Raw genomic sequence first — 19,782 nt, 5'->3', positions numbered from 1 at the left:
GTGGGGTGTGGGGTGGGAGGAATGGGGTGACTGGGTGATAGACACTGGGGAGGGTATGTGCTATGGTGAGCGCTGTGAATTGTGCAAGCTTGTTGAATCACAGATCTGTACCTCTGAAACAAATAATACCTTATATGTTAAGGAAAAAAAAAGAAGAAGAAGATAGCAGGAGGGGAAGAATGAAGGGGGGGAAATCGGAGGGGGAGACCAACCATGAGAGACGATGGACTCTGAGAAACAAACTGAGGGTTCTAGAGGGGAGGGAGGTGGGGGGATGGGTTAGCCTGGTGATGGGTATTAAAGAGGGCACGTTCTGCATGGAGCACTGGGTGTTATACACAAACAATGAATCATGGAACACTGCATCAAAAACTAATGATGTGATGTATGGTGATTAACATAACAATAATAAAAAAAAAAGATTGCCCAGCAAGTCGCCAACACAGTCAGGCTGCACTCGTATTAGCTCAGGGTCCCATTTCTTCTTTGTAGTGCTCACACAATCAAATACATGTGCTGTATTAGAGCACTAATACACAGCGCATCAAATCATACAAATCACACATGAACACATTAAACATGTACTAAAAGCCCTCAGTCTCCTGCTGGCTCCAAGTCCTCTTCCCAGAGGCAACCTCATCTGCTGTTTCTGGTTTCAATTGCCTTGTGGTTACTCCTGTGTCTCTAGATAATGCTTCTAAGGTTATTCCTGGTGTTTTCCAGCTGAGACATCACCGCATGACTCCCTTTAACACCCTAATGCTTCCCCTTTGGCCCCTGTCAGTGACAGCAATGGATCCTCGTGCTGCTGGCTTTTTTTGCCTGTGTGGTGATCCTCGGTTTTCCTCTTATATTTCAAAAAGAGCCCTGTGGCGATCAGGCTCCACCTTAGGGTGGGGGCAGGGAGCTGGCTATTATGCCCGGAACCCCTCCGTGTCAGAAATTGACGGGGCTTGCCCAAGCTGCCCCGAATTCTCTGTAGGGTATTTTGGGGTTTTTTTTTTTAGAAGAGCGCTCCTTTGTTGATGGCTGAGAAGGCAATGCCCGGCTCTGGGACGCTCTGTGCCTGGAGCTGGGCGGTGGGTTGGGAGCTATTTCATGTACAGACCTCCCAGCATTGATCGCTCCTGTGTCAGCCCCAAGAACCCCTCCCATTCCTCCGTGGCCTCTCTGAGCTCAGAGTCCCCACCCCCCATTCCTGTAGGCAGACAGCTCCAACCTTTGCTGCACCACACGTGTGCATTCCAGGTGGGTGTTCTCGACCTTGGCTGCACCATGATGGGTCATTAACAGTTCCCTGGGCACTACCCCAGAGATTTTCATGGAACTGGTCCGGGCTCGGGCTCTGCCAACCCGGGCAGCCCTCTTCCTTCTCCCTGAGATTCCAGGCATCTCTGGTCTGCTGTCAGTAACCACCCTGTCTCTCTTGGATGTCGTGACTTAGGCGCCTAAACTTACTGTAGTTTTAAGGTTCTGGGGAAGGGGAGGAGACGCATGCATTTCCATGGTTTATGAACATCTTGAACAAGAAGTCCCAAACCTGATCTCATTGCCCACGTGCGACTTAATTTCCAACCACTCCTTCGCACTCTGTCATACAGCAAAAAGAAACAAACCAGCGAACCAACTCGGCGACCAACTCCGCGACTACTCCCTATCGCTTTGCCTGTGGACACGCTGCTCCTTTCCAGGGCTGTAACCCACCCTCGAGGCTCCCCGGTGATCCCTAAGCTGGAGAGAAACTGTGCTGGGTTTGGATCATCGCTCAGCGACACCAGGGCTCCGGCTCAGCCTCGGCCCCCTCCCGACCTCCCCTCTGCTCCGAAGTGGCTCCATGGGTTTCCAGCCTCACATTGTTCAGAGGTAAGAGCCGGTGGGCAGCAGGAGCAGGGGCATCTCCCCTCCCTCCTTCCTCCTGTCGGGATGGAAGTCATTCTCAGAACCCCCCAGTGAGCTCCTCTTCCTCATCGCCGGCCAGAATAGGCCCCGTGGCGTCGGGGCAGCCGCTGAGCCGGGCAGGTTCTGTTGGCGAGAACAGTGGCTCTGGGGAGGAGATGGGTGGTGAGGAGAACATTCCTTCTCTCTCTTCTCTGGGGACCGAGTGTTCTATGTTTCATCTCCACTGCCAGCCCATACTGCTCTTCTTAGTTCTGAGTGCTTTCCCCTTCTCGGCCTTCTTCCGCGTCACTACCTGCTTTCTTGTAGTGCGGGTTCTGTTCTTTGCATTCTTTTTTTTTTTTTTAAAGATTATTTATTTATTTATTTGAGAGAGAGAGAATGAGAGAGAGAGCACATGAGAGGGGGGAGGGTCAGAGGGAGAAGCAGACTCCCTGCTGAGCAGGGAGCCCGATGCGGGACTCGATCCAGGGACTCCAGGATCATGACCTGAGCCGAAGGCAGTCGCTTAACCAACTGAGCCACCCAGGCGCCCTGTTCTCTGCATTCTTAAATTCTGCCGAAGAATCACTTTCTCCCCAATTGTTATCTTAGCCCTCCCTCTCCCCATCACACTCCGATGTCTTCGTTCTCCTTTCTCTCTGGCTTCAGTTAGTCTTTTGCAAACGGTTGTGTCTTTTCTATATTTGGGAAGACCCTTTATGTGTGTAGGTCTCCTGTTAGGTTTTTCTCCTTTTTTCTGCTTTCCTATCTTTGGGGGACTTTCTGTTCATTTTGCTTAGCAAACATGTATTTGTATTCCTTGTGACATTGCCTTCTGGACACTGAGCTCTTAGCACGGGAGTTAGAGAACCAGATAGGATGGCGAGTGCTCTGGGTCATCTCACAGCTGGCTGGCAGGGTAGGAGGGGAGCCCGAGCTGTCCAGGACCCTGTGTGCTCCAACCCTGTGAAAGCCACAGAGAAACAGTCTCCACTGAGCGGGGTATTCCAGCCCATGCGGTCCCACGACGAAGGCCCTTTGGGCCTCTGTTCCTTCTCCCTCCTTCCCGCCTTCCTCCCCATCAGCCTGGGCCAGCCACATGGCAAGACGTCCTTGTGGTTCATGGGCTTTGCCTCCCCCCACCCTTGTTCTTCTGTCTGCTGCCTTTCCTGTCTGGCCCTGCTGCTTCTAGAATGGTATATTTCAAACTGGTGTGCTTTGTGGTTTCAGGGGCTAGCAAGGGCTCTTAGAACATTCATATTTCATGCTCTCACTCAGATAATAATCTGCACAAGAATCTGTGCATATTCTGGATCCTGTAGGCGGCCACCTTAGAGCAAAGGTAACTTCAGGGGCCGGGTTTGCTTTAATGTTCAAGCGTCTCACAGGAGGACCGGATGAGGATGCGTGCTGAGCATGGTCCCGAAGGGGACTTTGTGGTTGGCTTAGACAGACGGTTGGGGGCAGGGCCGCCAGCCGGCGCAGGGCAGAGGGGCAACAGGAGCGTGGCTGCGCCCTCGCCATGCCAGGCAGGGCTCTCTGGCACCACGGAGGTGTTCACAGTGACTCTTAGCCCAAGTCTGTGCGGGAAGGCCTTTGATGACTCCGCTTTTCCGCACGAGGAGACCGAGGCACGCGGAAGCCAGGTCCCTGCTCAGGAGTAGATAGCCAGGAAGTGCGTGAGGTTTCCACACAGGCAGCACGGCCCCAAACTTCACGTCTTCCCCATTAAGCTATAAGGTTCACATGAACTTGCCCAGAGGTCAATACATCTAGAACCAGTTTATCTCCTAAATGAGCAAATCACTGAACACGCTATTTGCTGAATTTGTTAAACTTACAAAATATTCATTTATATTTGAATCGATGGATTAAGAGAGCCAGTGAGAACTTTGGGGAGCGGACTCCAGGGCTCTGGCTTCAGACATCCTCCCTTGCCGTCAGGGTCCTCCTGTGTCCCCCAGCCTCCCCCAGTTCAAGGCACACCAATCCAGGCCGTCTGTGCACTGACTTCTCCTTCTCATTCTCCTACAGTAACCAGGGAGGGAAACATCCACCCTTGCTTAGGGAGCTCTTAGGGAGAAATAATGGAAACCTGTCAGCTAGAACCACAGAAACCTTCAAAAGCTGTTTAAACTCTTCTATCCACTCTAAACTGCGTTAAGCTTTATACATAGCTAAAAGAACAAGTTCCTGGTAAAAAGATAGATTTGATCATTTTGGCGACTCGATCATTCACTGAATCGGCACCCAGCAGATTGGCCCACTTCTGCCCCACAACACCGCTCAAAAAGGCAGGTCAGATTCCCAGGTTCCTGCTCTGTGGCCGTCTGGGGCACGTCTGATGTACACGCAGAGGGATGGGATTCTATCTTTGCGGCACCACCTTAAAAAGTTCATTAGCAGGAACGTAATAAACACCCACCATGGCAGCAAATACTCAATGAAGACCTTTTTTGTTCTAAGATTCCAGTAGTAAGGAGAGAGGTATGTAGGGAGTGGGGATTTTAACAATGCTGTGGTGCCAATTTTTTTTTAAGGTGAATGAAACAATTTTACAGATCTATCAGTTGCCACTTGGCAGAGTTTTGGTTAAGGATGAGATTGACCAGCTTGAACTGGTAAACAAAGACTTTAATCAAGTGTTATACAACAAATATATATGAGCTAGCATTGTTTGTATTAAAGTGTTAAAAATTAAAGGTAGAGCCGGATGTGAAGCTACAGTGTTTTCCTACAATCCTAACTTAATGATTTCATTTTAGCAAAACAAAAACACCCATCATGTTACGTTGTTAAAGTTGTGGGTTTGAATACAGTTTAAATAACCATTGCTTGTTGTTTTGTTGCTTTGTTTTTATCTACTTTATACATATTTTTGAGTTTATAGTATAAAAGCTATAAGCACAAGATATTTTTACATAGTTGCATATTTATAGATCTTTAAGTAATTTACTATAAAAGTAATTTAAATCGACATAGGGTAATGGGAATTCATTTTAATTTTTTTGTAAAGATTTAATGTATTTATTTGAAAGAGAGAGAGAGCATGAGTGAGGGGAGGGGCAGAGGCAGAGGGAGAAGCAGACTTCCCACTGAGCGGGGAGCAACTCCGGCTTGATTCCAGGACCCTGAGATCCTGATCTGAGCTGAATATAGACACTCAACCAACTGAGCCACCCCGGAGCCCCAGGAATTCTTTTTTTTTTTTTTTAAGGAATCTTTTTTTGGACTAGAAAGCAAATTTTATTACAAGAAGTGGAGATAGAAGGAAACTCTAATAAGCATAATACAAATACCACACTGACAAAGTAAAGCACACAAAAAAATAGGAGAATTTCATTTATGAATAATGATGCAAAATCCCAAATAAAAATGTTATCAAACAGTAGTACATTAAAAGAATAATACATCAACTGGGATTTATTCCAATAGCACAAGAGTAGCTCAATAAAAGGAAATCTATTAATGTGTTATTCATAGAGGAAAAACAGGAAAACCAGATGACATCATCACAGATGATAAAAGGGAAAGAATAAACTTTAACATTTTATTCATGGTAAAATTCTTGATAAAATAGCAATAAGAACATACTTTTTAGACATGCCTTATTTGCCTTAACCATAAAACATCATGCTTAACACAGATGCCCTAGAAGCACTTAAAATAAGTTAGGAACAAAGCAAGGATGAGCTTCAGAATCACTCTTATTAAACATGGTCTGGGAGGTGTTCACGAGCCCTGTGAGATACAGGAGAGGAATGAAGCATAAAAATTGGAAGGAAAGAAGGAAAAATTCTAATTATTTGTCAGTAATACGGTTCTTTGTCCAGAAATTCAAAGGGATCAAATGAAAACCTATTTCAAGCAGTAGAGAAACTTAGTGATGTGACAATATGTTATGTATGTGTTATCATAACAACTAATTAGAAGATACATGGGCAACAGGATCCCATTTGCAACCGATGAAATATAATTTCAAGGAGAACTGCCTTTGACTTTCTTGCAATTTATGTACATTAGGCAATTTTTAAAAAGCGTTGATAAATTGCTTGACTTTTGAGAGATCTTGAGATAGGGCATTTCTGGTATTTACAGTAAGCCTGCAGGTTATAGAACTCAAAAGCGATTTCCTTCCTTTCTGCCCCTCCCCGTGCTGAAGCTGACCCTGAACTTTATCTCTGTAGCTCTTGCTTTTTCACAGTCCAGGGCCATCCATCTTTTGTTCATGTGGGTAGGCTGGGCAGTGACATCCTGGAAGTCCTCCATCCAAGGCCCGCCCGGTTCTGGGAGAGTATCTCTGTTCCCAGACATGCGTCCACAGGTCCTGCCTGACCACGGGTGTTCCCTCACGGGGGTAAGTGGGTCACAGGTCAAAAATCTGACTGCCCACCCAAGGATCAGCCTCTCATGCTGGATGCCCAAGCAGTTAATGCTCACCACCTGGGAAGTGAGAGGACCTTGGTGAGAAGCCCAGAGACATGTGGTACTGCTCTGCCATCTTGAGGGAGGGGGTGCGTCAGGAAGACCTGGGGTCTTGTCTTAGCTCTACCTAAGGAGGGATTTCTGGAGCCCTGGGTGGAGTGTAGGGTGGGGCAGATCTTGCCAAGGCCCCTCACTGCCCCGATGTCTCCGTTAACCTAGGTGTCCTCCTGGGGATCTCGGCTCATCTGGATCTTCTCATAGACAGTATAGACTGTTGGGGTGCACTCAGGGCTATGGGGATGGCAGATGCCCCTCTCCATGTCATTCTGTGATTCAAGCAGAGTTTAGGGGGGGTGCTCGAGGTCAACTTCAAAGTCAAGCTACGCCTCTTCATGTGCTTCTTGACTCAACCCCAGTAACCCCAAAACATAGCTTCAGTGCAGACCTCCCTCTTGAACACTGCAAAGTCTCTGTCCTCTCCCCTGGGTGCTACCCCTCTCCTCCCCCTCCCCTGCCAGACCCCCACTTTGCTCACTCTCTGGTCTCCCTTCCCTGACTGCCTTAGTTAATATCACATCCCGCCCCCTCCTGCCATATTTTCCCCTGAGCACATATCATCACCTAACACTTCACATTTTGCTTATTTATTTGATTGCCATTCTCCCCTCGCCCAACCTAGAATGTGTATTCTCTGAGGCCAAGGATTTTTTGTTGTTTTGTTGACCTCTGTTTCCTAGATCGGAACAGTTCTGGAATATAGTAGACACTCATTAAATATTATTTGGACAAATTTGTAACTCACCTTGGCTACTCTCATTGCAAAAGTGCTTGGAAAACTGCAAAGCAGCAGATAAAGGTATTATTCCTGCAATCTGCATTTTATAAAAGAAGAAACTGAACCCCAGGCAGCAGTTTTGTAAGGTTGATGGAGAAGTCAGCATGAGAGCCTCATGCCCACTTCACCCGACTCTGCTCCTTTGCTCCTTCATGCCACCCCCATGTCTCTTCTGTGCTTGCCTCCCTGTGTCCTGGGATGAAATAGTTTACTTCATCAGGCTAGGAAGCTCCCCAGGGGCAGAGAGACTGAGGGGGCAAGGCTGGGGGTCTGGGTCAGAGGTAACCTGATTCGTTTCTTTATCCCAAAGCCACACATTGCTACGCTCCTGTTCTTCTCCATTGGGGGTATTGGGATTTGGGTCTCAAGGAACTACTTCCTGAGCCCCCTGTGGCCCAGGTCGGATGGCAACATAAGTCAGAGGGGCTGAGATGGAAAGTCATAGTGTGGCAGGTGCTGAGACAGTTGGGGACAGTACACAATACACTTAACTGGGAGCAAGGAGGCCTTGTTCTGCCTGGTGTCACTATGGTTTCCCGCCCAAATCCTTCTTAGTGTTCCTTCTGGATCCACTTCCCCCACCATAAACTGCTGGGACCGGACCAGGGGATTTCTAAGGTCCTGATGGTCTGTGGGCCAATGATCCAGAGGTATCTCCCTTTGGCAAAGTCAAAGGATGGGAGAGGAGAGGACCCGGCCACTGGCTGCTCCTGGGAGTCCAGACAGTGGCCTTATTTGCTTTCCTTCTGCTCGATTTTAGTCCAGTAGTTCCCAAAGGGGGGGGCCATCACCTGGGAACGTGTTCAAAATGCAGGGTCTCAGGTCTGCCCTGGACCCACTGAAACAAGTTCGGGAGGGGGGTCCAGCAAGCCCTCCAGGTGTTTCTGATGTGAGCTCAGCTTGAGAACCTCTGCTTCCAGGGTGGTGCCTTAGGTGCCCCCCCCCCCCGGCTGCACCTGTCTCCAGGCTTTCCCCTTGTGGAATCACACCCTCTGTGACCATTTCTAACTGGGGGCCAGTAGCACGTGAGATGTTCTCCCAGGGGCGGTTCACAGTGGGGCAACAAAACCTTTACCCCAAAAGGAGGCATTAATGACAGGATCTCAGGCAGGTAGGGGGGTGGGTACTGTGTGGGGGAGAGGATGGGGCTTTCCTGATGCTCCTCAGAATCTTGGGTCTGCCTGGCCTCCAGGCCCTGCTAGTGGCCCCCACTCCTACTTGCTTTGGGTCTTCTATGGATGACAGGTCCCACCTGACAGGGAGTCGCTTACACTCCTGCCTCTCCCCGGGCTTGAGTTTGAGCTTGTGGGTGGTGAGCCCCTCCAGAGCAGCCTGGGTTCTCTCCTGCTCCTTCCCCTGCCAAGTTGTGTGCCCTCGGGTCAGTCACACACCTCACTGAGCCTGCCTCCTTCCCTCTCCTGCTCTGCCATCCCTCCTCCCTGGGTGGTGGTGAGGACCTAATGAGATTGTGCGCATATGAGCAAGGAATCGTCCCTGTCGGTGGCTCCCACCCTTCACTCCCAGTTCCAGACACAACAACCATACTGTCACAGCAAGGACTGGACCAGAGCCTGACAAGCAGTCAAGTACCCTGAACCGGTCGGCACTCACGGCCTCTGAGCACAAGTGGGTTGATCTGGTTTGATTCCCTTGGACCCACCTTGGGGTGTCTCAGGAGGCTGATCTCCATCCACGTCGGGAGGGCAGTGGCTGTGGGCCCCAGCAGTCCGCAGGCCAGCATGTTCCTCTGTGGGCGGGGCCTGGGGAGCAGCTGCTGAGCCCGGCTCTGCGGGCAGCAGAGTGGACCCGCCTGCACCCAGCACGCGCAGTGAGAGCGTGTGGGATTCAGGTGACCCCTCATCAGCCGCAGGATAGGGCAGCCATCTCTCCATGGGCTAAAAGGTCAGCTCCCAGACCCCTGCCCATCCCTGCCATCCACCACCCCCCCTCCTGTCTGGGCGTGCACACAGCCCTTACCCTCCGTGCTGTGCGGTCCCAGCCTTCTACCCGGCTGATTCACAGGAGAAGTCAATAAGCCCCATCTGCCAGCCCGGCCCCCTCCCGGGTGTCCCCTCCATCCACTGCCCTCCCCCAGAGCTCCCTTCAGGCTCTTGCTAGCACCTACCCCTCCTGGACTGCATCTTCCTCATCCAGATGCACACTCCACCGGCCAGGCTCAGCATCAGAACCATGAGCAGGATGCTTCTCCAAAGCCACTTGCTCTGAGAACCTGCCATCAAAGGCTGTTTCAGGTGTGCCCCTGGGAGGCCCGTGAGGCAGGCGGGAGAGAAGGCGGGACCCCTCTGGCTTGGGGCCTGTGTCCCAAGGGCACATTCCTACTGCAGCCCCGACAGGCTCCTGCCGCCTGGCCAGGCCGCCACAGTGGCCCTTGTACCAGGCTTTCTGTGCCGCTTCTGCCCAGAGACCTCAGAGGCTCCCAGCAGTGGTAGGTGCCACCCATGCCCGCAGCCTGGCCCTGTTCTACCCTGGCAGACTCCCGGGAGAGAACCAGTCTGGGAGGGGGAGGGGATGGAAGGTTCCAGGGCCACCTGACGTCGGCGCATGTCCTGCCCGCGGTTTGCCGGCCACACGAAAACGGCTCCCACTTCAAGGCCCAGCTCAGCTCAGGTGTTCCCTTCTCTGCGATGCCTTTCCCAAGTCCTGCAGCAACTACTCAGTGTTTTTCTTCCTTTCGTACGGGAACCATATAGTTCGTATTTGCCTCAATTTCAGCAGCCCTCATGCGGGCTCCTCGTCCATGAACTATTACCTGATACTTATTGATGAGCTGTGTGTCACACGCTGTGCTGAGAGCTTAAACGACCCTATGAAGTGGATATAATTAACACCCATCTCAAAGAAAGGCTCCAAAAATTAAGTAACTTGTCTGGAGTCATACAGCCAGGAAGTAGAGATGCCCCCAAGGCCCTGGAGGTTCCTTCCGTGGAGGTTCATCTTGCTGTTCCCTGCGTCTTCCCTCCGCCCCGTGCATAGTGAGCACTTGGCCCCCGTGTAAGGGTTGAATGCTGGATGGCTGAGTAAGGACCTGGCAAGGAGAAGCCGGGGGCAGGGGGGCGTCAGAGCTCAGGAGGACCCTGGTGGGACAGGACAGCCACACCGATTATTAACCTTCTTTACAGCAATTGTTTCTGCTCTGAGGTTCTAGGAAAAGTAGAGGACCCCCCCCTTACCTACCATGCACTACTGCATATACTCCCTTTCTGCATGGCCAAGGGGACCCCTGAGGCTGGGGCGGAAGTGTGGTGACCGCAGGAGCTCACACATCTCGGAGGGTTGAACTGTGGTTTATGCACTCAGAGGTGGTAACCATCCTCAGAAAGGTCATGTCTAGCACACAGCAAAAAAATAGCATTTATCAACCTGAAAGGGCTATGAGCATCCAGACCATTGCAGGGACTTGAGATTCCAGGCTGGGGGTGGGGTGCCCTCAGGGTCCTCGGTCTGGCCTCTTCAAGTTCTTCCCCTCCCCTGCCTGCATTCTGCTGACTAGGTCAGCCTCCCAGGCTCCCTGATGCAGTCAAAGGGGTGACCATCTGCCAGCCCCACACTTTGGTTCTGGGCAATGCACGATCTCCAGGTACTGGTCCAGGTTCTAGGCTTGCAGGTTTGAAGACCATACGATGGTGTGGCCATGCACCTGCCTCTGGGGTGTTCCACAGAGAACCCCTTCCAGGGTTCCTCTGTTGCAGTGATTTTCCTGAGTCTCCCAGGTGTGCCCTGCCCTGTTCTCTGCTGCCCTTTCCAGCAGATCCCACTCACCCCTCCACAGACAGATGCTCTGCAGGAGTAAGGTTGCATTCTTCTCATCCACAGGATTGCTGACCCTACAGGTGAGGGGGCCATTCAGCTGGCTCAGGGGCAGGCTCAGGCTTAGAATCCTGGAGCTGGGGGTTGGCCCCAGAGCCTCTCTGTGCTCCAGCTCCCTGGGGAGCCCCTCACTCAGCCAGGTCACTGTCCGGTTCTCTGTGGCTCCTGGGGTCCCACACTCTAGGCTGATATTGCACCAGCCTGCCTGGTTGGGGGATGAATGAATCACAATCTGGGGGTGGGGGATGGGCTCTGGGGGAGGAGGAGACAAAAGAGAAACTGAGAGTCAGCATTGGAGGACACAGAAGGGGATCAGCACATTCTCCAAGTGACCCAGCTGTAGGGGGTTCCTCACTATGGGACTGGGGAAGGGACTTACCGCCCTTCACCCAGTGAAGAGTCAGAACCCCGGGGGTTCTGACTCCCAGCCCAGGACAGCGGACTGAGGCCCTTCCATGCTCACTTATGTCTACATAATTCAGTAATCATGATGGATATGATAATTCTTTTTTAAAAAAATAGATTTTATTTATTTATTTATTTATTTATTTACTTGAGAGAGAAAGCAAGTAAGCACAAGCGAGGAGAAGGATCTCAAGCAGACTCCATGCTGAGTGTGGAGACCGAGGTGGGGTTCAATCTCATGACCATGAGATCATGACCTGAGCAGAAATCAAGAGTTGGTTGTTTAACCAACTGAGCCACCCAGGCGCCCCAATAATTCTATAATTATATATATACATGACCATTATACATATGACAATAATTGTATCTACTCTCATAGATATAATAAACATAACATCAAAGAAGTTGAGAATATAGTCGGAAAACATGTTAAAAGTTCTTATTTTAGTTAAAGAGAAATACTAATTATCTTTAAATGTCAAGGTAAATATTTAAGTTTAGTATCTACTAGGATGAAAGTACAAGGGGTTATAACTTCCAAAATACTACAGATGTTTAGATGGATGAAAACTCTACCTATCCAACAAAAGGCAAGAAGAAGATACAAACGATGGTGAATCGAGAACAGGAAACATCAGGAGGAGGTGCGTCTGTGTAAACTACACCTGTGGGCCTGATGTCCCCCTAATACACAACCAAGACTCCAATTCTGCTCTTGCAGCCGCGCGCTCACGTCATCACCTATAATACAGAGAGACGGAAGACACACAGATGGAAAACCATCCACAGGGGACATGTCAACAACATGATGGCAGGTGTGACAACAGTCACTGCAGACCGAATCCAGGCTCGGGTAGAAAACACTAAGCAGCCACAAAGAGAGAGTTTAAATTCCTACAAGGACAGTATAATTAGGAAATTTATTAGTGGAATTCACTCCACTAGCTAATGAAAAGAAGAAGTAGTTAGCATTTATGGAGCAGGTGGATATTCCCAGGCACAGCTCCAAGGGCTTTCCATTACTTTCTACAATCACCATGATGACCTACAAAGTTACGTGCATCTGCTGTGTCTACAGTGTCATCCGGGCAGGGATGGACCACTTTATTGTAAAGGGTCAGACAGTAAACCTTTTTGGTGTCACTGGCCATATAGTCTCTGTCACAACTATACAACTTCACCACTATAGAGAGAAAACAGCCAAATACAACACACCAATGTAGTGATGTGGCTGTGTTCCAATAAAACTTTATTTATAAAAGCACACATGCACTAGATTTGACCAAAGGCTATAATCTGCCAACACTGATCAGGGATTAATAAAAATACCAACTTGCCATCCTTCCCAAAATTCACTGCACATGTGACTAGGAAAAATGATACTTTTAAGTAGTTCTTTTAAAATAACTGAACTAATTAACAGGTAATAATTTAAATATAAAACCAAATGGAAAGTCTGTTACAAAGTGTAAGGAAGCACACACAGGCATTCAGAAAGCTTCTGCTTTTCGGTATGCATATGCTCGGCAGTTGGTTTATGTGAATGTTTGTTATAGGCTCTTTTCAACAGGTGAAGGAATATGAATCAGGCTTGAATAACCAAAACTTTGAGAAACTTTAGGTGTTTCTGTAGGTTTCCTTTACATATTGCTGACACCTACCCAGCTGAAGGACACCCGCTGAGTGCCTGCCGGGAGCTGGGTACAACCTCGGGCAGGTGCCACAGAAGGTGGGGCCGGGAATGGGGCTGTGAGGTGAAGAGTAGACCACACCCAGTAACTCCAGTGCAAGGCAGAGAAAGATGGTCCAGGACAGGACTGGTTACAGGAACATTTGCCCACTATGCAGGCAAGGGGTGAGGTATGGGTAGCCCCCGGAGAGCCCCCAGCATCTGGGAAGGAGGAAAGAGTGGGCAGCCGGGTGCGGTGAAGGGCAACACAGGTGGAACAGGGCACAGGGAAGACAGTGTTGGAAACACAGCTGGATAGACAGACAGGGACCAGATCCTGGGCGGATTAGACTTCCTCTCCTGAGTGCCGTTGATCCTGTGGGGAGTAGGGGCAGGTTGGCTGTAGGCAGGGAAAGGACAGGAGGATGCTGCATTTCTGAAAGCTCAACAGAGCAGTAACAGAGCAGTAAGGTGGAGGGGGATTTGGAGGGGAAGACCAAGGACAGGGAAGCCAGGGAGGAGGCCGTCATGGTGCCTGGAGCAGGGGACCAATGGGAGAGAGCTCGGGCAGGCAGACACCCCGGGCTCTGCTCCTCTCCTCCCTTTGTCCTGCTGCCCCTGCACTGTCTGCCTGGGTTTCTGTTCCTGGGGGTGGGGGGTCCTCACTGGCCTGGGAGCTCCAGGAGCCAGGCCTGGGTCTCATGCAGCCTCCACTTGGTCTAGGACGGGGCTGTGTCCCTCGGTCCTCCTGGTGGGAGTGCAGGGCAAGTGGTGGGAAGGGTTTTACCCAATGTCGAGTTCTAACCCTCGGTCTCCCTCCCAGGGTTGCTCCTCACCGTGCTGATGTCCAGGTTTCTTGTTTTATTTCTGCCAACTTTTTGGGTCACTTAAGAGTTTTTAAATTAGTTTTTGAAACAACTGGTTAAGAAACTTTCTGATACAATTTTGTATTTCTAATCAATTTTGTAATAATTTGCAATTTTTTGTTATCCTTTTGGATGGCTTCCTACCCCTCCCCCATTTCATGTGTTTTTTATACTTTTTAAGACATTTTAGCTACTTTTTCCTAAGAGGACATCTTTAGAATCTAGCCTTTAGGGTTAGGGCATCAAAAGAGATGCAAATACTCCTAAAGAAGATTTGATTTTTTTAAAACCTGTTTAGGCCACTTACTTGACATAAAGCATTTGTTGGAATTCCTGATTGGGGCTCACCTTACCATATACACAGAGTCTAAAGACTTCCTTCTGGGTTTTTCCTGTGTGGAATTTGACTTTTGCTGTATACCATCCACTCATTTCCGTAGTGAGATCCCTGAGGCTCAAAACCGCCATCTCTGTCAGGGAGAGGCTGCTCCTGTATTTTTCCTCCAGCTCATACTAGTCAGGACCAGTGGCATTAGGTTTCCAGGACACTAGGATCTCTTCTTTCTCAGGCTCAGAATGCCAACTCCACTCTATCTCTCAGACATTCGGGTACAAGGAGGAGGTCAGCTGCAGCTGGACAGATTCCCCCACGGTCCTTTCCAGGGTATGGGAGGTGCTGGGGTTGTCCACAATCTGGAAGCTTGTTAAGGGAATAGCTAAGATGGGGAAGAAAGAAGTGGACAAGCACGACGCTGCTGTAGGACCTGCTGTCCCATCACATCATGGGCATGTTTATAAGAAAATGAGCCTCTCCAGTTTCACAGACAAGGAGGCAAAGCTGCAGAGCTGTTTGCTCAGACATTGGCCTTGCCTAGAGCACACAGCCTTGGGTCAGGCACAATGCTTTAAAATTTGAACTCGGGGCGCCTGGGTGGCTCAGTTGGTTAAGCGACTGCCTTTGGCTCAAGTCATGATCCTGGATTCCCTGGATTGAGTCCCGCATCGGGCTCCCTGCTCGGCAGGGAGTCTGCTTCTCCCTCTTACCCTAACCCCTCTCATGTGCTCTCTCTCATTCTCTCTCTCTCTCTCAAATAAATAAATAAAATCTTTAAAATAAATAAATAAATAAATAAAATTTGAACTCAATCACAAGAGAAAATTTGGAAGGAACACAAATACATGGAGGTTAAAGACCATCCTACTAAAGAACGAATGTGTCAACCAGAAAATTAAAGAAGAATTTAAAAAATTCATGGAAATAAATGAAAATGGAAACATGACAGTTCAAAACCTTTGGGATGCATCAGAGATGGTCCTAAGAGGGAAGTATATAGCAATACAAGCCTTTCTCAAGAAACAAGAAGGGTCCCAAATACAGAACCTAACCTTACACCTAAAGGAGCTGGAGAAAGAACAGCAAATAAAGCCTAAACCCAGCAGGAGAAGAGAAATACTAAAGATTAGAGCAGAAATCAATGAAATAGAAACCAAAATAACAGTAGAACAGATCAATGAAACTAGGAGCTCATTCTTTGAAAGAATTAATAAGATTGATAACCCCCTAGCCAGACTTATCAAAAAGAAAAATGATCCAAATAAATAAAATCATGAATGAAAGAGGAGAGATCACAACCAACACCAAAGAAATACAAACAATTATAAGAACATATTATGAGCAACTATATGCCAACAAATCAGATAATCTGGAAGAAATGGATGCATTCCTAGAAATTTATAAACTACCAAAACTGAAATGGGAAGAAATAGAAAACCTGAAAAGACCCATAATCAGCAAGGATATTGAAGCGGTGATCAAAAATCTCCCAACACACAAGAGTCCAGGGCCAGATAGCTTCCCAGGGGAATACTACCAAACATCTAAAGAACCAATACCTATTCTTCTGAAGCTGTTTCAAAAAATAGACATGGAAGGAAAACTTCCAAACTTGTTCTATGAGACCAGCATTACCTTGATCCCAAAACTAGACAAAGACCCCACCAAAAGAATTACAGACCAATATCCCTGATGAACGTGGATGCCAAAATTCTCACCATGATACTAGCCAATAGGATCCAACAGTACATTAAAGGCAGAGAAAGATGGTCCAGGACAGGACTGGATACCACAACCAAGTGAGATTTATTCCTGGGATGCGAGGGTGGTTCAACATCCACGAATCAATCAATGTGATACACCACATTAATAAAAGAAAGGACAAGAACCATATGATTCTCTCAATGGATGCAGAAAAAACATTTGACAGATTACAGCATCCTTTCTTGATTAAAACTCTTCACAGTGTAGGGATAGAGGGAAAACATCATAAAAGACATATGTGAAAAGCCCACAGGAAATATCATTCTCAATGAGGAAAAACTGAGAGCTTTTCCCCTAAAGTCAGGAACACAACAGGGATGTCCACTCTAACGACTGTTGTTCAACATAATATTGGAAGTACTAGCCTCAGCAATCAGACAACAAAAAGAAGTAAAAGGCATCCAAATCAGCAGAGAAGTCAAACTCTCACTCTTTGCAGATGACAGGATACTCTATGTGGAAAACCCAAAAGACCACCCCAAAATTGCTAGATCTCATACAGGAAGTCAGCAAAGTGGCAGGATATAAAATCAATACACAGAAAACAGTTGCATTTCTATACACTAACAATGAGACAGAAGAAAGAGAAACTAAGGAATCTATCCCATTTACAATTGCACCAAAAACCATAAGATACCTAGGAATAAACCTGACCAAAGAGGGGCGCCTGGATGGCTCAGTCGTTAAGCGTCTGCCTTCGGCTCAGGTCATGATCCCGGGGTCCTGGGATCAAGCCCCACTTCGGGCTCCCTGCTCAGCGGGATGCCTGCTTCTCCCTCTCCCACTCCCCCTGCTTGTGTTCCTGCTCTCGCTGTGTCTCTCTGTCAAATAAATAAATAAAATCTTAAAAAAAAAAGAAACCTAACCAAAGAGGTAAAGGATCTGTACTCCAAAAACTACAGAACACTCTTGAAAGAAATTGAAGAAACTCAAAGAAATGGAAAAACATTCCATGCTCATGGATTGGAAGAATAAATATTGTTAAAATGTCAATGCTACCTAGAGCAATCTACACATTCAATGCAATCCCTATCAAAATACCATTGACATTTTTCACAGAGCTGGAATGAATAATCCTAAAATTTGTATGGACAGAAAAGACCCCAAATAGCCAGAGGAATGTTGAAAAAGAAAAGCAAAGCCGGCGGCATCACAATTCCGGACTTCCAGCTCTATTACAAAGCTGTCATCATCAAGACAGCATGGTACTGGCACAAAAACAGACACATAGATCAGTGGAACAGAAGAGAGAGCCCAGAAATGGACCCTCAACTCTATGGTCAACTAATCTTTGACAAAGCAAGAAAGAATATCCGATGGAAAAAAAGACAGTCTCTTCAACAACTGGTGTTGGGAAAATTGGACAGCCACATGTAGAAGAATGAAAGTAGACCAATTTCTTACACCACACACAAAGATAAACTCAAAATGGATGATACATTTAAATGTGAGACAGGAATCCCTCAAAATCCTAGAGGAGAACACAGGCAGCAATGTCTTTGACCCTGGCTGCAGCAACTTCTTGCTGGACTCATCTTCAAAGGCAAAGGAAACAAAAGTGAAAATGAACTATTGGGACGTCAACAAAATAAAAAGCTTTTGCACAGCAAAGGAAATAGTTGACAAAACCAAAATACAAACTACAGAATTAGAAAAGATATTTGCAAATGTCTTATCAGATAAAGGGCTAGTATCCAAGATCTATAAAGAACTCATCAAACTCAACACCAAAAAACAAATAATCCAGTCATGAAATGGGCAGAAGACATGAACAGACATTTCTCCAAAGAAGACATACAAATGGCCAACAGACACATAAAAAAATGCTCCACATCACTTGACATCAAGGAAATACAAATCAAAACCACAATGAGATCCCACCTAATACCAGTCAGAATGGCTAAAATTAACAAAAAGAACTTTTTACAAATACAGGTTTTTCATATCTTCAGAATCATAAAACTAAAATGGGGAAGAATTTCTGGAACTAAGTAAAAAAAGCTGCATTCAAACTGAACAAGAATTAGTGACATGGGACTAAATAAACTGAGGAAGATTACAGTTTGTGACTCGTGTTTAAAACATTGCTGGTTCTCTAATGTTTGCTCTTCCAGATTAAGGAAACTTTCTCTTAGACATCAGTGATATACAGAAATAATTCTAAAGTATTCCTCTGTGAACAAATGGATGCCTTTAACTTTTCTCTCTACCTGAACTCTCTGAAATTCAAAAGGTCTCAGTAAGTATTCTTTCTTCCTTGGCAATTATAGTCATTTGCGTAAATTCAATAAGAATGTGTTCTCCTTGTAACAGGACACCATTGGAAATATTGGTTATTTTACCAAGGCTTTGCCTTCCATCTCGTTTTTGGGAGACATGCACAGACTCAGATATGACAAAACGGTTTTAAGGAACTAAGATTGACGTTATGAAGCACGAAGCCAAAAGAGCCCCTTGGAAATGCTGGCCTGATACTGTTGCAGGGTCACAGGGTTCTCATCTCACGAGGTCGAAGAATGAACCTCGTGGACACAAAAGGGTGAGTGCGGTTGAAGTTTATTAAGTGAAGGTGAGAGCAGAAAGGAAAGAAGAAGCTCTCTTGAGTGACAGGGTCCTGGGTGGGTTTCCACTGTGTGCTGCTGCTGGCAGTCTTCTATTGAAAACTGACCGGGAACTGAAACTTGACATCTCCAGCACAGATAGAACCATGTCTACTTGTTCTTTGAAGTTTGGTCATTTCCCCCTCCCTGCTCCCAGGACAAGACCTGTGGGCAGAAAGAGCTGTACTGGGATTGTGAGCAGTGACTGACTGTATATTTCCTAATTAGTAGGGATTAGGGATAGCGCAAATCTCCAAGGAATCTGGAAGCAAGGGGCCAGCTGCTGCCAAGATAAGATTCCTTTAAACATGAAGGCACTGAGGCTGCCATGAGTTCCTCAAGGAAGGTCATGCTCTGTAGGTTTCAGGGATCTATCAGTGGGCTGCAAGCTGTAAGGAGATTTTAATTTAAGTGACATTTCTTTTGCCTTTGTTTCCCCCATCAATAGCTTGCTTACAGAGCTCCCAGCAGCCTCACCAGGTGAGTAAAGAATGTCACTCTGGCAGGTGCAAGAACCTCAGAATATATTGGGGACCTCCTGAAGAGGAATCCACCCACATCTGCAGGTATTGCAGGCATGTCTGTTGGCAAGCACTTGGTTTGGCTTTTGGCCTAGAGAGGCTACTAAAAGTTCAACCTAGAGATTCCTTATCAAAGTCCCAGCAAAACAGGTTGTAGAAGATCTCTATGATCAATCACTATTCTTGCTGAGCTTATATAAATCATTAGGCCAAGTTTGTTAAAATTGGACTTGTTTTACAAACAAATTAGTCCAGATTTGGTGATCTCTGATTAAAAATGAGGGTTATTGGGATGCCTGGGTGGCTCAGTCAGTTAAGCAGCTACCTTTGGCTCAGGTCATGATCCCGGGGTCCTGAGATTGAGTCCCCATGTTGGGCTTTCTGCTCAGCGGGGAGCCTGCTTTTCCCTCTCCCTCTCACCTTGCTTATGCGCTCTCTCTCTCTAATAAATAAATAAAATCTTTAAAAATAAAATAAAAGTGAGGGTTATTATAGAGAGAAAATGTTTCAATAACACATCTTTGTAGATACTAGATTTTAAGAATAGAGACTCAAGAAAACTGGATTATTCTCTTACAGCTGGGCTTCTCAGAATGAGGATTGCCCCCGAAACAACCAATAGGGTTAAGTCTCTTTGAGTTACTACATGAAAAACCT

General features: G+C 47.3%; 1 long non-coding RNA gene across 1 annotated transcript; it reads right to left on the bottom strand.

Moving 5' to 3' along the window:
- Positions 1-5,283: 5,283 nt before the first annotated feature.
- On the bottom strand, positions 5,284-10,437 carry LOC145722390 (uncharacterized). Its single transcript, XR_014146653.1, has 3 exons — positions 9,264-10,437; positions 8,799-8,948; positions 5,284-6,629 (listed from the first exon to the last, which is right to left on the bottom strand). It is a non-coding gene; the product is annotated as an uncharacterized LOC145722390 (long non-coding RNA).
- Between the last annotated feature and the right edge of the window lie 9,345 nt (positions 10,438-19,782).

This window comes from Leptonychotes weddellii, chromosome 6 (assembly GCF_054177405.1).
Source record: "Leptonychotes weddellii isolate Sample4059 chromosome 6, ASM5417740v2, whole genome shotgun sequence".
NCBI lineage: Eukaryota > Metazoa > Chordata > Mammalia > Carnivora > Phocidae > Leptonychotes > Leptonychotes weddellii.
Note: the sequence above shows the minus strand (reverse complement) of the source record. Positions and strands in the feature narration are given on the sequence as shown.